This window comes from Sceloporus occidentalis, unplaced genomic scaffold, assembly GCF_023333645.1.
Source record: "Sceloporus occidentalis isolate IW3139 unplaced genomic scaffold, rSceOcc1.0.p SCAF_123, whole genome shotgun sequence".
Classification (NCBI taxonomy): Eukaryota; Metazoa; Chordata; class Lepidosauria; order Squamata; family Phrynosomatidae; genus Sceloporus; species Sceloporus occidentalis.
The window spans coordinates 1,026,170-1,042,767 of NW_028317103.1; the positions used below are offsets into that span (position 1 = coordinate 1,026,170).

The following is a 16,598-nucleotide window of genomic DNA, read 5'->3' on the forward strand; positions in this document are numbered from 1 at the left end:
AGAGCAGACTCCCAGGTGTCTTGCGGGGCCGGCGGGGGAAATCTACGCAATACGCGTATACAACTTCCGGTGCCGGCACATCCGCTGAGTGCCGGCACCGGAAGTTGTATACGCGTATTGCGTAGATGTCCCCAGCCAGCCTCGCAAGACACCCGGGAGTCTGCTCTGGTAATTCGGGGGGGGCAGAGTGGCAGCATATCTCGGGGGGGGGGGGGGGACAGTGGCAGCATATCTCGGGGGGGGGGGGGGACAGTGGCAGCATATCTCGGGGGGGAGGAGGGCAGTGGCAGCATATCTCGGGGGGGGGAGACAGAGTGGCAGCATGTTTTTTTGGTGCTTTTTTAAAGAAAAAAACGTTTTCTTTAAAAAAGCACCAAACTTTTAGGGTGCGGCCTATATACGGGGGTGGCCTATATCCGAGCCAATACGGTATATCTTTTTTCATATATTCTTTTATTTATTAACTATTGATGTTATACACCTTTAATAGAAACCACAGATTATATTACTTATGTTAACAATAAGCAATTACACACTATTAATTTAAATATATTTAGCCATATCATATTAGCTACCAGTATTCACATTATTAACCATTATTATTGTTTCATTTATCATTCACTGAGGTTATACGTTCACAATATTAATCACACACTACATTACATATAATCACAAATAAAAAGTCATATTTATGTACGGAGTCTGGGACATTAGTGTGATGAACGAGAATAGTGAGACTGACAAAACGCCTACCTACAACATCTGAGGTGTGCCGTGATCTTGATGGACGGTACGCCAAAAAGAGGGCATACCCAAGTAATGAGAATTAAGATAAGGAGAGGGTGGGTGGGGGGAAAACGTGACCCCGACTCAACGCATCGCACCTGAGTGGTAGGGGTTAAGTAGTTCCCCAGACTCCGCCCACAAATACGGCCATTCCCATAGCCTCTAACTTGTGTACGGAGTCTGGGACATTAGTGTGATGAATGAGAATAGTGAGACTGACGAAATGCCTACCTACAAGATCTGAAGTGTGCCGTGATCTTGATGGACGGTAGGCCAAAAAGAGACCAAAAGGTAAGCAATGCAAATATTTATTCCAAAACTGCAACAAGGTGATCAGTCAACAAGTTCTGGGATGTACCTAGCATAACACCCAGAATTCTATCTACCAAGATGCTTGATGACGTGAGCGGGCACCCCATTCTTAGAAGCAGCTGAAGCTGCGCCTATACGGAAGGAGTGAGCCGAGAAACTCTTAGGGTCGCAACCTAAATTAGCCAATAGGACACGTACATGCGTAATAAACTGTATGGTGGTAAGAGGTCTAATCGGGAAAGAAAGCAGAGGACTATCTGGTGGTTTGTCCGCTAAAGCGGATAACAGTAGGTCCAGAATTGCCACTGGACACTATTGATTCTATGTAGCAAAAATCTTAATGAACGCGCCTGGTCTTGTCTGATGTGTCTTGCAACGTCGCAAATGCAAGTGGTAACCATGCAGCTGCCTGGTTAAATCGTTTTTCCGCAGCACGAGGGACTGACTGCCCGAGTAAGAAAACTAAAAAGCCAAAAATATGGCAGCCCTGAGCACCAAGCTCTGCAATACCACAAACGGAGAACTGCTGAGCAAGGAAGCCAACCTCCCGCGCGATGGGCGTCGTAGTTTCTGCCACCCAGCGAGCGCTGCTTTGATAGGCCTAGAAGCAAACAACGAAGAAATGTCGGGGTCGGCTATAGACCTAAAGTGCTGTATCCCCACCAGATACAGTCTAATGGTACTATAGGACAGGTTAAGGTCTGTGTGACAATAAGATATGAAGGCTAGTTTATACCGCGTGTCACTAGAGTCCTGGCCGGGATATAAATCCTTGAATCTAGCAAAGGTATTCCAGGCCATGGTATAAGCCTTTCTAGTATTATGGGACAGGGAGCTGTCGATAAGGGAAAGGGCGTTGTCCATATGCACTTCAATCCATGGTGAGCTTGGAGAAGTGCGGTGCAGGCGTGGGTAAGGGGTCTGCTGCTGCATACTGTAAAAAGAACATACGGAAATTAGCTCGGGAGAGGGCATCGGCCGCCGAGTTTAACACTCCTGGTATGTGAGCGCCCAGGAAATGAAAATTATGATGCAGAAATAAACACACGAGCCTACGCAAAAAAGACATGACCGACAGTGACTTAGACCGACCTTTATTGATGATAAGAGCCATGGCCTGATTGTATGAAAAATGACCGTCCTACCTGACCACAAATGACCCCATACTAAAGCAGCAGCGACTATAGGATATACCTCGAACAGAGCCGAAGTGTCAGAGAAAGCATGTATCTGAAGAATCTCAGAAGTCCAAGGGCCTGCCATCCAGTGATTACCAAAGATAGCCGCAAAGCCATGTGAGGCTGCGGCATCAGAAAGCACATGAGGCGAATCATGGGATGGCTGAGGGATAAACAAAGATAAAACGTTCCAGTTACGTAAAAATACATCCCACATAACAAGATCTGCCTGTGCTGCTACATCTAAAGCAATGATAGAGCTATCAACGGGAGCTAAAGGTAGTAAAGACAAAAGCCTGGATACGAAGGACCTGCCTTGAGGAATAATTCTCATGGCAAAATTAAGCTTGCCCAGCAATGATTGGAGTTCTTTCCTGAAACAGGCAGCTGAGAAGACTAGGCCATGGATCGTCTGCCTAATACAGTCCAATTTGTCAAGTGGGAGACTAGCTAACATGCGGGACGTGTCCAACGTAATCCCTAGGAACGTAATTATCCCATCTGGTCCCTCCACCTTTTGAGAGGCTAACGGGATATTAATATCCTGAAACACGGACCTGAGTCTGTGGTGGTCCTGGGGCGGACGCTCAGGAGGCTCGATCAAAAGAAAGTCATCCAGATAGTGGATGACCTTATGACAGTGAACCTGATGCGTCAGAATCCAATTTAGAGCTTGTGTGAAGGAATGGAAAAGCCATGCCACTGCCATAGTGCGGGTAAAATAGGAAATGTCTGCTTTAGACAGCCAAACACCCCTACCTGCGTGCAAAATACTTTGAATGGCCATGTCAACCGATGAGTATTTTAAAATAAACTCCTCGGAAGGAATCAAGGAATTAATACTGGGGACATAGGAAGAATGAGGCGCTGATAAGTCATAAATCAAGCAGTATTTATTGGAAAATTTACCTTTAGAACAGGGGCGTCCAACATGCGGCCCGCGCGACCTCGACAGCCAGGATCACAAGAGCCCTGCTGCTTACTTGTCGGAGGGGCTATTCTCTGCTCCAGTCTTGCCTCCTCTGTGGGGAGAACGAGGGAGGCCGCGCCCCCTGCTGAAGTCTGTGAGCGGCATCGAGAGCTGTAGAGCAGGTAAGGGGATGGGGTAGGTTGTGTGAATGAGTATGTCTGATTGAGGGAATGAATCTGCGAATGAATAATTGGTGTGTGTGTGATAGCATGGATGTGTAAGTGCTGGAACCTAGGCATGATGGGACTATGATTGCTGTTAGCAATCACACTCCTATCATGCCAAGTCAGCCAGTACATGCTGAAACCTGGCTAGCTGCCCCCCTTGTGTATTGATGCTGCCAGTAGTATGGGGTCTGCACTTACAGCCACCCTGTACCAGCATGTATTGGCTGACTTGGGATGATAGGAGTGTGATTGCTAACAGCAATCTGCTAACAGCAATCACAGTCCCATCATGCCTAGGTTCCAGCATTTACTGGTTGCCTGGGTATAAAAAGAGTGTGTTTGCTGTTAGAAATCACACTCCTATCATGCCAAGTCAGCCAGTACATGCTGAAACCTGGCTAGCTGCCCCCCTTGTGTATTGAGGCTGCCAGCAGTATGGGGTCTGCACTCACAGCCACCCTGTACCAGCATGTATTGGCTGACTTGGGATGATAGGAGTGTGATTGCTAACAGCTAACAGCAATCACAGTCTCATCATGCCTAGGTTCCAGCATTCACTGGTTGCCTGGGTATAAAAAGAGTGTGTTTGCTGTTAGCAATCACACTCCTATCATGCCAAGTCGTATTGTTGATTTTTTTTGTCCAATTGTGTGTTACTTTTAATAAAAGCGTGGTTACACACTAAAATTGGACAAAAAATACAATGCCCAGCCAACCAGTACATGCTGGCATCTGGGTATGCCTGAGATTGCTGTTAACAATCATAATATATAATTTTTTTGTACAATTTTGGTGTGTAACTTACTTTTATTAAAAGTGTGTGTGTGGGGGGGTCATTTTCAGTTTCGGCTAAGTGAACCCTGAATTTTTGGTTTTGGTCCAAAATTTTCATTTTAGTGCATCCCTAAAATAAATAGAACTATTTTATTTTTACTTATCCAGAATCCTGAATTTGTAGGCCTAGAAATCCCAGAAATCCGTGAGAGAAAAGTAAAGGTTTTGTCTCATTTACTTTATTTTAATCTGCATATCTTATTAAAGGCCATATTTTCTCTCAGTGAAAAATGAGTGCGGCCCTCGCACGTATACAATTCTGATGAAGTGGCCCACTGCAGAAAAAACTTGGACACCCCTGCTTTAGAACAACGCCAATGTGGTTAATCCTCCAAAGATGAAAGGGAGGCTCCTTGAAAGGCCCTATAATGAACCCTTTATCTAACTCTGTGTGAAGCAACTCTGACATGACCCGGGGGTTTGCCTCTGCTGAGAGGAGATTCTGCCCTTCAAACGAGGACTGGGGAAGGGCGATAAGACCCGTATGAAAACCTGAAGGGAAACCCGTGATTAAAAAAGCCCGTAGCTGCTGAGATGGGTGACCCTGCAGGTATGTAGCTAACTGGTCCACATTGACCCAGCTCAGTCAGCTGTGCTGCTGCTTAATAGTACAGGCAGTTTTAGGGTGCACCCTATAGCAACTTAAACACGCGTGAAGCAACCGACACTGCGCATAATTGCATACTGCAAGGTTAAAATTATTCCAAATCTGAGAGTGCAAACAGTTTTGAAGGACCATCTCAAGACAGCTGGCTACCTGGCAAAATGATCTGCGGAGTGTCGGCTCCCAGGCAAAGAGATACGCAGAGCATCAGGTTTCCATCAACAGATTTGAAGACTGTCAACATATCTACGTATTTCTTGTTGCTATGACATTTAAAAAAAAATTCTTTACATTTTAGTTCTAGTCAGAGTTAGCCTCTTAGTGCCCAGAGGGAGGGGCAGTTCTTCGAGCCATGGCTCCCCAGAGATTTCCTTCAATAAACAAAGGTTTTTTCTTTCCTCCGTGCTGAAGAATGACTTCGTGAGTCCAGAGGCAGCTCCATCTTTAAACTATCCATGCAATGTTTACTATTAAATAAAAAGGTTTGTTCTCATAAATAACCAATGGGCCTGCCCACCTTATCCACCTGTGGTGTCACTGAAGAGGATGGCTGAAGCTGCACCCCTCCCCTATCCAAGCTGGTAGAAGCCGCCAGAGCAGCTGTAGGACACCAGTTGGTGGTGTGAGCTAAGGACTGGAAATTGGAGCAAAGCGGGGCCTTAATCCCCTCAAAGTGTCTACAAAACAGCTCCATATCAAGCATAGCCCAATTAGTAGTGCACTGGAACTGGGAGAGAGCCTCCGCCACATTAGCCGAAAAGTGGGTTCATGAACCCCCGTACTTGTAACCCAGATCTACCATATTGTACAAATGGAGGTCCAGCTCTTCTCTCCTATACGGGTGCACCGAGCAGATTATATCCCTAAATAGAATAAACACCAGCACAAACTCTGGGATAGAGAGTTTCCTGTTCAACCTGAGATCCTTAGACTTAAGAACCACTGACACATCCCCGCAAGCATATGACTTATTGTCGGCGACATCATGCGTGGTGATCAAAAGAGAAGCAAGGTTAACATCTTTGCCTTCCAAGATATCCCTTCTAATACTAGCCGACACAAAATGAGCCAGGGTGACAGCAGGGTTAGTGGGGCCCGTACCTAAAGGTTGAGGGGCTGCCGGCTGTTGACTAGGACCAGGCTGTGCGACATGGGCGGCCAGTATACGTCTACCGGTGTTCATTCTCTCCAAAGCTTCCGTACGTTGTTGAAGCTGAAGCATAGAGGTAGAGAGAGAATTCAACACTTTATGAATCTGGACAAGCAAGGTATTAACGGACTGCAGAGACACAGCCTCTGAAGTTGAGGCTTGTGCCATAGTGGGAAACAAAAGTCTTAATAGTTCAGCCTTTCTGGCCATGTCTGGGTAAGCTATCCCCCATTTCTGTAACTCTGCTGCAAGCTTGGGAATAGTCCAGGCCCTGAAGGACTGATTGCTACCTCGGTCAGACCCTCTGGCGGTAGTCTCGGGAACGGAGTCCAAATCTTGAAGGTCCGAGACATTAGACATGGTAGCTGGGAGAAAACAAATGGATAAACTGCGGTCACTATGAGAAAACACAGTAGCGGAGAAGGGGGGGTGAAGACCACCTGGACAGAGCCGTGCGAGATGTGAGCCCACAACCGAACGGTAACAAGCTGGACATGCAGCTACCTAAGGGAAATGTACGTGCGAGGGCCCGGCATGCCAACCCGATCCATGTGGACTGGATGGATCAATTAAAAACGGATAGTCTAGGCATACAAGTCTGAAAGACGTGTCAGACTTTGATTACAAAGGCGGAGGATGCCTGTGTCGAGAACAGGCTCATAATAAACTCGGCCTAGTTTCGTTCAAGTGTGTATGTATGTAGTACGGGCGAGTAGACTGGACGCCAGTCAATTAAAAAACGAAGTCTCTGCCCGTATGGACCCGTAGGCGTGATAGGTCTGGAACAACTGGAGCTTGCCTACCCTGACAACAATGGAAGGTGTTGGTATAGAACTTGCGTGCGTGATAGTAACAAATATGAACCCACGCTAGGTTATGTAAGGTACGTACAAGCAAGTCAACTTAACAAGGCTTATAACAGACAACGATGGAAACCGTAAAATATTACCAGCCCCCCCTGGAACCTAATACAACATAAATATCTATGCACATATATGTGCCAAAGTACACAACCCCTCAGGACCAGCAGTGACGCGTAAAGCAAGTAATTGGATCGATAGCGGAAGTTTGAGTACCAAGGGTTAAAAGCCATTCTAACACCAAACCAACAGCCAAGCCGATCTAAAGAGTGGACAAACCGGCGTTTGTCCGTTTACCTGGTAGCTGAAAGAGATATTGAGCGAAGCAACATGTAGGATACCGGAACAGCACTAACACAGCCATTGCCATACCCTCTAACTTATATTCAAGGCTTTAATATAGTACTTTAAGGATACACATAACACTTTAAAGGAGCAAAGGCACTTTAGAATAGTTTTTCAGCATCTACATATACTACCTCAGGGATCTATCCAGCACTTTAAGAAACACAAAACAATTTAAAGGAACATTTAGAACCCAAAAGGAGCATCTGAAGGACTTGTATATGCTGCTTTTTGCATATTATATTCATTACATGCTTCATTGTGAGTAGTTTGAATTTCCTTACTCTTCGTTTGTGTTTGTGATACTACACCATTGGATGTGTTTCTGTTTAATTTTAATGATCGTGAAAGTAAAGATATCGTTTTATAAAGAGCCTTTTCGTATCTGAATTTTTGTGAGTGCATAGACACAGCTTCATCTTTTTATTTGTATTAGCTGGAACGTTCTATACTATATATATATTTTTTTTTTTCTCCCCTGTATGAGCACCCCATTGTCTATTGTGTGAATTTGTGAGCTTGGCTGGCGAATTTAGAAGATCGATTAAGGTGAAATTACATGCGTATACAGGGCATCCCAGAGTCAGTTAAAGCGGACCAACTAACCAAATATGTGCAAGAATTCTTTGTGGCCATACTCGTCAATTTGGAAAACACAAGATATTATGACCTAAAGCTATTTCATTGTCCTACCTGAGATGTTATTACAAGGATATATTTCTTCCATATCAAAACATCTATAATGCAGAAATTCCAAATAACTTCCTGGTTATATACAGTTGTGTAAAAAAGAAAGGACACCCTTTGAATTATATGGCTCTATATATCAGGACATAATAATAATCACGTGTTCCTTAGCAGGTCTAAAAATTTGTCAAATACAACCTCAGATGACCAACAATATATGACATATTACATGAGCAGACTATAGGGGTCTGCCGTCAGTGGACAGTGGTTCCACATGGGGTTGCAGCGTAATGGTGTGTTTGTCTGCAAAAACCCATGAATAGACCCGCAGCTCCAGAATAGACCAGTGCCAGGGTCTCAACCGACCCACCATACTAAGAGAGATTAACAGCAATCTGCATCTGGGGATGCAGAGACGCCAGCTAGGGTCAGCCCCCTACAAGACCCTAGATGCGAGCATTTCCCTGACTGATGGGACAGGTCCTTAACAAGTATCCTGCTTCCCCACAGTACAAGCACAGACCTTCCCTCCTCCTAAGCGCCCTTTCTTCAGCGGACAAACGGATGAAGCCCACTTCACCAGAGGTGTCGGAACTAGGAGGCATGGGAGGAGAGGGAGGCATGGGTGGGATAATGAAAATAGATTAACCTAGCGGGGGGCGGGGGGGGGGGGCGGTCCGCACCGGGTGCCGCTCATCAGGGGGGTGCCAATTTGCCGGCACCCGGCACCCCTCCAGAGACGGACAGTAATGTCGGCCGCTTGAGGAGCAGGCTCGCAAGGGAGCGGTATCTGAGGTCTTTAACAGACCTCCGGCTCCCTTGAGTGATTTTAAGCCGGTTCAAGGATCTTCCTTGAACCCGGCTTAAAATCAGTCAAGGGAGCCGGAGGTCTGTTAAAGACCTCCGATACCGCTCCCTTGCGATCCGCGCGGCAATAGCTGCTGTGCGCCGGGGTTTGTTGTCAGATCCCGGTGCACAACACTGAAGCCGCGCCCACCACTGTCCGTGCCCTCTGAACCGGAAGAAGACAGAAGAACTGAAGAAGAGGAGGAAAAGGAGCTGTAAGGAGAAAAGAGGAAAGGTAGGAAATCATAGAGTGAGAGTGGATTGGTGTATGTGTGGATTGGTATATATGTGTGGATTAGTATATGTATGGATTAGTGTATGTGTGGATTAGTATATGTGTGGATTGGTAAATGTGTGGATTCGTGTATGTGTTGATTGGTGTGTGTGTGTGGATTAGTGTATGTGTGGATTGGTATATGTGTGGATTAGTGTATGTGTGGATTAGTATATGTGTGGATTGGTATATGTGTGGATTAGTGTATGTGTGGATTGGTAAGTGTGTGAGAGTGATGGGTGTTATGCTGTACCATTTCCAAAGAATTTTTCATTTTATAATTATGCTCTAAAGTACATCATAACTCCCATCACTCTATACTGTTCCATACAGTGGCAGAGCTGGGAGACAGAGGCCTTGCACCCCCACAGCAGGACTCCTGAAAGGTAAGTGAACTTCAAAGAGGGAGAGGGTAGATAGTTAGGAGGGGGTAGATAGGGAGAAGGGGGTGAGACAGGGGATAGGGGGTAGATAGGGAGAAGGGAGTGAGAAGGGGTAGATAGGACAGAAGGGAGTGAGAAGGGGTAGATAGGGCAATCATACTCCTATCATGCCAAGTCTGCGAGTATATCCTGGAATCTGGGTATGCCTGGGCATGATAGGAATGTGATTGCTGTTAACAATCATATATATATATATATATATATATATATATATAGTTATTTAATAGTTTTGTCCTATTTTGGTGTGTTACTAACTTTAAATAAAATATTTTTTTTTATGGTGTGGGGGGGTCATATTCGGTTTCGGCCAGGTAAGTGCTGCATTTTCGGTTTCAGTCCAGAATTCGTTTCGGTGCATCCCTACTACTAATGAAGTGGCAGGCCTACACCACATCAATGTTTGGCTTAGTATATAGTGATAGGAGTTATGCTGCACTATTGTCAATGTCTGGCTTAATGTATAGTGATAGGGATTATGCTGTACCACCGTCAATGTCTGCCTCAGTATATAGTGATAGGTGTTATGCTGTACCACCGTCAATGTCTGCCTCAGTATATAATGATAACAGTAATGCTGTACCACCTTCAGAGTCTGCGCCGGTATATAACAGTAGAAGCTATGCAGTTTTAAAGTGTATGTGGGGGGCGGGGTGCCACATACAGGATCCGCCCCAGGTGCCAAATACTCTAGGTACGCCCCTGGATGAACCCTCTATGGGTTGCCCCCATAGCACTGGAAGACTCATACCTCGTGCAACTGTGGAATCAGCGGAGGCAATATGAACGAGGGTGGCAGAGAATATAAGGGCAGCCTGAGCATGAGGTTGCTGAGGTGGTGGAGCCAAGTGCGCAGTTTGAAGTACCATTCTCTGGACTACCTGGTCCAAACGGTGGATTAGACATTAGGTGGATTGCCCGTGCCTTCTGGGTTCATTGCCCTTGTGTAATGTTAGGGACCAGGAACCAGGCAGACACAAAAATAATGCAAAACACCTTTATTGAAAATAATGTAAAAAGCCAAAATCACAGTCCAAAAACGTAATCCAAAAGACAAGCCGTGGTCAGAAGCCAGAACGGTACTCAGATAAGCCGAGAGAGGGACGTGGAGAATAACGATGTCAGGAAACAAGCCAGAGATCAGGAGCCAAAACAACACAAGGGCAAGGAGGAAGTGAACCATTGCTGTCTGAATAGCCTGAAGGGCTATTCAAGTATTCAAAGTAGCTGATAACAAAGAAGCAGATAATTACCAGATAGATGAGATGAGAACTCTGCCATGCTGTTTATTAGCCTTCAGCTGTGTAACTGGCAGTGAGCAGAAAGAGTGTCAGTAAAGCAGCCAGACCATAACAACAGGAATATTGAGGCATGATGTGTTAATGAATTAATGACATTTAATGGAAATTAAGGGGGTCAAAAATTATTTACAAGACTTACACAAATATCAAATAGATATAGCTCTGCAAAGGCTAAAACAATTATTGTACTCTAAGAGCAATAAAGCATATACTATTGGCTATGTTTGCAAATTACTATGAATAGTTGTATAATTTAAAATCTGACAAGAACATGATTCAACCTTCAGAGAACACAACTGCTTGCTTCATGAGTCCCTCAGCACCTCTATCACAAAGGAAGAAACAAAAAGGGTTCTCAAATACATATTGTAAGTTGTTTCAACATGTAGTAACATACTTCACAATGTTTTTCAAAGCAAGTATGCAAATTTCTATATGATATGCTTTGTGCAACAATACTTACGTTACCTAACTCTTAAGTCCAACCTCTCTCTTAAATACAGATTTTAAATTGTGTACTAAAGTGCACATGAATAGACTGGAACATTTGGCAGAGTTATGAAGCAATTCCATAGATATGAATTTCACTTCATTGAAGAACTGGGAAGAAATTTCTCTCATTATGTGCAAAATCAAAAGATAAAGTTAATCTACAGGTGGTATCATACTCTGAGTAGATTAGCAAATGACTAGGATCACTTTAGACCCAAAAACAGCATTTTATGAGTAACTACCCATACAAATTCCACAACAGTCCAAGTTTTTGCAGTGTGTATTTTAGTAAGGGAAGATAACTATTGTACAAAAGTGGAAATGTGTTCATCTACTGTTCACTTCACTGGAGGATATTCAGTCTATGAAACATATCTCACATGGAAAAGAAAACAACACAATGCATAACTATGGCAAAATATGGCCTAATTTGTTCCAGCAAGGTAAGATTTAGGAGGGTGATAGAGATTATTTCCAATAATGGTCTCAAGACCATGTGCAGTTGGACCCTTTTAGATGGGAGACCTATGAGCACTAACAAGTTCTCCTTGTGCCTGTTTGTACTTTTCTGATATATTTAGGGTTACCCCCAGCTTGTTTGAGATTGGATAGTATTGATAAAATAATTTAATTTAACTTTAGCCATTTATAAGACCGTAAGGGTCTGATGGTATTTTACATTACTTGGGCTGTTTCTATTTAGTTAAATACTGAATTTATTGTAATATACAGGAGTGGTAGTGGTCCTACAACTCATACTGTACTTGAATGTGAAAAGACACTTAAAATTGGTCTTGAGATTTATAATTTTTTTGTAGTTTTGTATCTTCAGATACAGTGGTTTGCAAATTGTATATTATTTAAACTTTGTGAAAAGGTTTTGAAAGAGCAGTCTGGTACCATGGTTAATAATGACCATACCTGGGAACTTATCGGCTCCAGCTACACGAAGCCTTCCCTTAAGGGACATGGCCAGGACTGCACACTGATGTCAGCGGGCGGTCCCGCTGATGTCAGGGGGCGGTCCTGCAGACATCGGTGGGCGGCCCTGCTGACGTCAGGGGAAAATGGGCGGGGCATTCAAGACCCCGCTCCCGCGACCTGGAGGATTCGGGTCTTGACCTGGAGAACCAGAGGAGCAGCGCTCACCCGGCAATCTCCGGGTAAATTCACAGAGAACACACTTTATTAATATGCATATATGGAAGGTGCAGGGCGTCAGTGTTTTAGATTTTCTTTTTGGGTGGACCTGAGGATGAAGAATAGGGCCCATTTTCTTTTAAAACAAGTAGTTTTTGCCACAGCAAGATGTAGAAGACATCTCTGTATGCTCTAAAATTTGAAGGAATTACATCTTGTTTCTTTTTAAAATGTTTATATTGAAGTCAGCACACAGGTATACAATCATAAAAATCGACAGCTTCACAAAGGTCAACATTCAAATGGTATGAAGTAAAGAAAGCTCACCCAGGAACTGAAGCCAGAGCAAAATATGGGAACTCAGGTGGTAGTGTCACATACTGGGCTGACTGGTAAACTACCATGTGCATGGTAATGTAAAACAAAGACAAAACAAAAACTGAGAAGGAGAACGCAAGTAGGGAACGCACAACCTATCTAGCATGCTCTCATAGTATGTATAGTATTATAAGTAACGTCCTGGCCGAGGTGAAGCAAGTTGCCTTTCAGCAAAACATACTTATACCAAGGACATGAAAAAAAAGTAGAGACAAAGCCAGCATATGTAGTTCCGAGATAAAGAAGTGGTAGAGCTCCTACACAAAAATATCAATTCGTGGGGATGTGTAAAACATCAGAGCAACAAAACAATAAAAAAAAACAAATCAAAAGGAAACAAGCGTGAAGTGCTACATATTTGTCAAGGAAAAAGTGTTATCTCCGCCCCCGGCGTCTCCGGTCAGTGACCCAAATGGTAACTCTAGGGCACAGCCAGAAGGACAGACTTAGGGATAGCATGGAGCAGTATGGGATAACGAACCCGGGAGAAGGAGACAATTAGAGCCTTCAGAGTTCGTACAGTATCTCGGGCCCCTATCGGTAGGAGCAACCTCCACAACTCATTCAAATATGGCAAAGCAGTGAGGTGCCAGAGTGACCACAATTTCGTGTGAGTCGCTAAGCGGTTACAGGTTTTGTAAGACATGGCCTCCATAGTTTCCACAAAGAGTAAATCCTCTTTAAGGTGCAAGATAGATGGGGAGCTAGTGGATTTCCAATGACGTGATATAAGACGTTTTGCTGAGGCCAGAATGTGTAAGGCCAGAGGTTTGGAGCAGGGAGTAGCGCTTATAGGTAGCTAGGTAGCATGTCTAGTAAACCTATCTGAATGGAGGGGAGCAAGCCGGGGACTATAAACGAGTTAAGAAGAGCAAAAACCTTCCTCCAGAACTGCTGAAGAACAGGACAATGCCACCAGATGTGACTCATCGACCCAGGAGCTCTTAGACATCTCCAGCATACATTGGGGCAGGTTGGGAAGATAGCGGCCAGTTTCGCCGAGACCATGTACCACCTAAATAAAACCTTCCTGTTAGCCTCAAAATGGTTGGAGCAGCGAGAGATACCAATAAAGTTAGAAATCGTGACTGACCACAATTGACTTGAAAATTCTGTACCTAGCTCCCTCTCCCACGCCACCATATATGGCAACTTAGCTGGATAAGCAAGGGTAACCAAAGATTCATAACATATTAAAATAGCGTGCTTGGGAGACCTTGAAGACTGTAGGAAGGCGAGCAGTCTACGATCACCCCCTGGTCTGGATTGGAAAACACTTTATGTAGAATGCTAGAGATTCTGAAATAAGTGTAGTTTTCAGAGAGAGGTAGACCATAGCGAGTTTTGGGGCTCTGGAAAGGTACATAATCTAGTTTTCGCCCTTAGATGGCTGATTGTATGGATACCCCTGCGAATCCAAGACTGAAGTGAGAGGTTCCTAGAAAAATGAGCTAATATCGATAAAGGGGCGCTAGGAAGGGCAGATGGAAAAGGTAACAATTTAGACATAATGTCCCTCCATATTCGTAAGGACCATTTAGTGCTAGGGAGAGCGGAGGACAATTTGGGAATCATGGAAGGAGGAAACCATAGGAGTTCAGAAAGATGATAAGGTGCTAAGAAGGCAGACTCCAGTTCCATCCAGCGAGGCCGTTCAGACGCCTTAAAAGCCGTCAAAAGCTGGGCAACCATCGTCACTTTGTAGTATGAGTGAAGGTCCGGGAGACCCAACCCCCTTTACGCTTCGGGAGTCGTAAGGTAGCCATAGCTAGCCGTGGCCTTTTGCCCATCCAGATGAAAGAAGTGAGCGTTGCTTGATAGTGTCGTAATGTGGCAGTGGGAACAGGGATTGGTAGTGCACGGAATAGATACATTAATCGTGAGAGGGCTGCCATTTTCGCAGCTGCTATACGACCAAGCCAGGAAATCTCAAATTTAGTCCATGTCTGGATATCCCTCTTGATCGACGGCCATAGTGCGGCAAAATTAGTATGAAACAGTGAGGAAAAGCGTTTGGTAAGTTTAATGCCCAAGTAGGTAAGGTAGTCAGTCCTCCAGTCAAATCGATAGAGCTGTCGCAGGGATAGAAGGGCAGTAAGGGACATATTGAGAGGGAGTGCTTGTGTCTTGCTAGCATTATTCTTATAGTAAGAGAGTTTGCCATATTCTTGTAGAAGGTGCAGGAGAGGAGGGAGGGACTGCAAAGGCTGAGAAAGAACTAAGAGAATGTCATCTGCGAATAAACTAATTTTATAAGTGTGATCCTTAAAGACAAATCCGTGAATAAGAGTGTGGTGCCGAATCATAACCGCTAGGGGCTCGAGCGCCAACACAAAAATGAGAGGGGATAGGGGACAGCCTTGACGGGTACCATTAGTGATAGAAAAGCTGTCGGAGTAAAATCCAGAGTAAAAAACCTTCGCTGATTGGGAGTCATACAAGGCACATATAGCAGTGATAAAGACATCAGGGATGCAGAATGCTTTAAGAGTGGCTATCACGTAGGCCCAGTGTAGGCGGTCAAACGCCTTCTCGGCATCAAGGGAGAGAAGTAACAAGTCGGTTCGTGAGGATTCAGAAGTGGCTACAATGTCAATAAGAAGTGTGGTATTATCTGCGGCCTGTCGTCCGGGGACAAAACCCACCTGATCCTTATGAATAAGAGTGGGTAGATAGGCGTTGAGACGGTTAGCCAATACCTTAGCATAGAGTTTTACGTCAGTGTTCAATAGGGAAATAGGGCGAAAGTTAGAGAATTTGTCTGTAGGCTTGCCTGGCTTAGGTATCGTAATTATAAGGGCTTCTAACATTTCCTGGGGAGTTTTACTAGTCCGAAAAGTTAAAAAGGTCAGTCAACTGAGGGAGAAGGACCTCGGCAAAAGCAGAGTAATAGGAGTCAGGGAGACCATCTGGGCCCGGGAATTTATGAGGTTTAAGGCCATGAACAGCTGTATCTCAAGAGGAGTAATGGGGTCTGAAAGCGCTGATTGCGAGCCCAGAGGAAGTTGCTAGAGTGGAACAGAGGCCAGAAAACCGTCTATAGAGGACTGGGAGGGTTGAAAGACCTCCGTGTCATCTCTTAAGTTGTAAAGGCTAGCGTAGTAGAGGGCAAAGGCGTTGGCAATGTTTAGGGTTCCTAAGGAGTGTGCCGTCCGGGGAGGAAAGGAAGGGAATTCTAGAAGCAGCCTGTCTCTTTTTGAGTTTATGGGCTAACAACCTGTCGGCCTTATTGCCCTTGGAGTAAAAAAGCTGTTTAGTGTTCCACAAAGCGGTAGCTGATTGGGTAAGTAAAAGCTGGCGATTATTGTGTCTGGACAACTGTTAATTGGTGCGCTAATGCTCGTGTCGGTTGCAGTTCATTCAGGGCATTTAAGGAGCGTAGTTGGGTGGTAAGGTTTAGCAGTATATAGTTTCTTAAGTCGAGCGCCTTGTTGTATAAAGAGGCCCCTCACAAAGGCCTTGTGTGCTAGCCATATCGTAGGAATTGGGATGTCTGGACTCGTGTTCGTCAAAAAAAAGTGTTGAATTTCAGTTTGGAGCTTTTGGCACTTGTTTCTTTTAAGGTTGTTATATTCCATTTGAAAAGGGGAAACAAGCCTGGAATCCCAAATAAAATCAAGAAAAATATGTACAAAGTTACATAAAGGGTTAGAATTGATAGTTTAAAATATAATAGCTTTAATTCTTCAAGGAAGACTTTCTTTGAGATTTTTGAGTCTGTCTGTGGGAAAGCATTTGTGAGGTCAGGCACGGATGTTAAAGGGAAGGCTTAGCTTACAATCAGTGTTCCAATTCATACATAAGGTCCTTAGGACTTTATAGACCTTGCTTTGT

At 44.5% G+C, this 16,598-nt stretch overlaps 1 protein-coding gene across 1 annotated transcript in view; it reads left to right on the top strand.

Moving 5' to 3' along the window:
* The window catches only part of LOC149282087 (cAMP and cAMP-inhibited cGMP 3',5'-cyclic phosphodiesterase 10A-like), a 314,224-nt gene that overhangs the window by 117,631 nt on the left and 179,995 nt on the right, over positions 1–16,598 (top strand). The window lies entirely within an intron of this gene.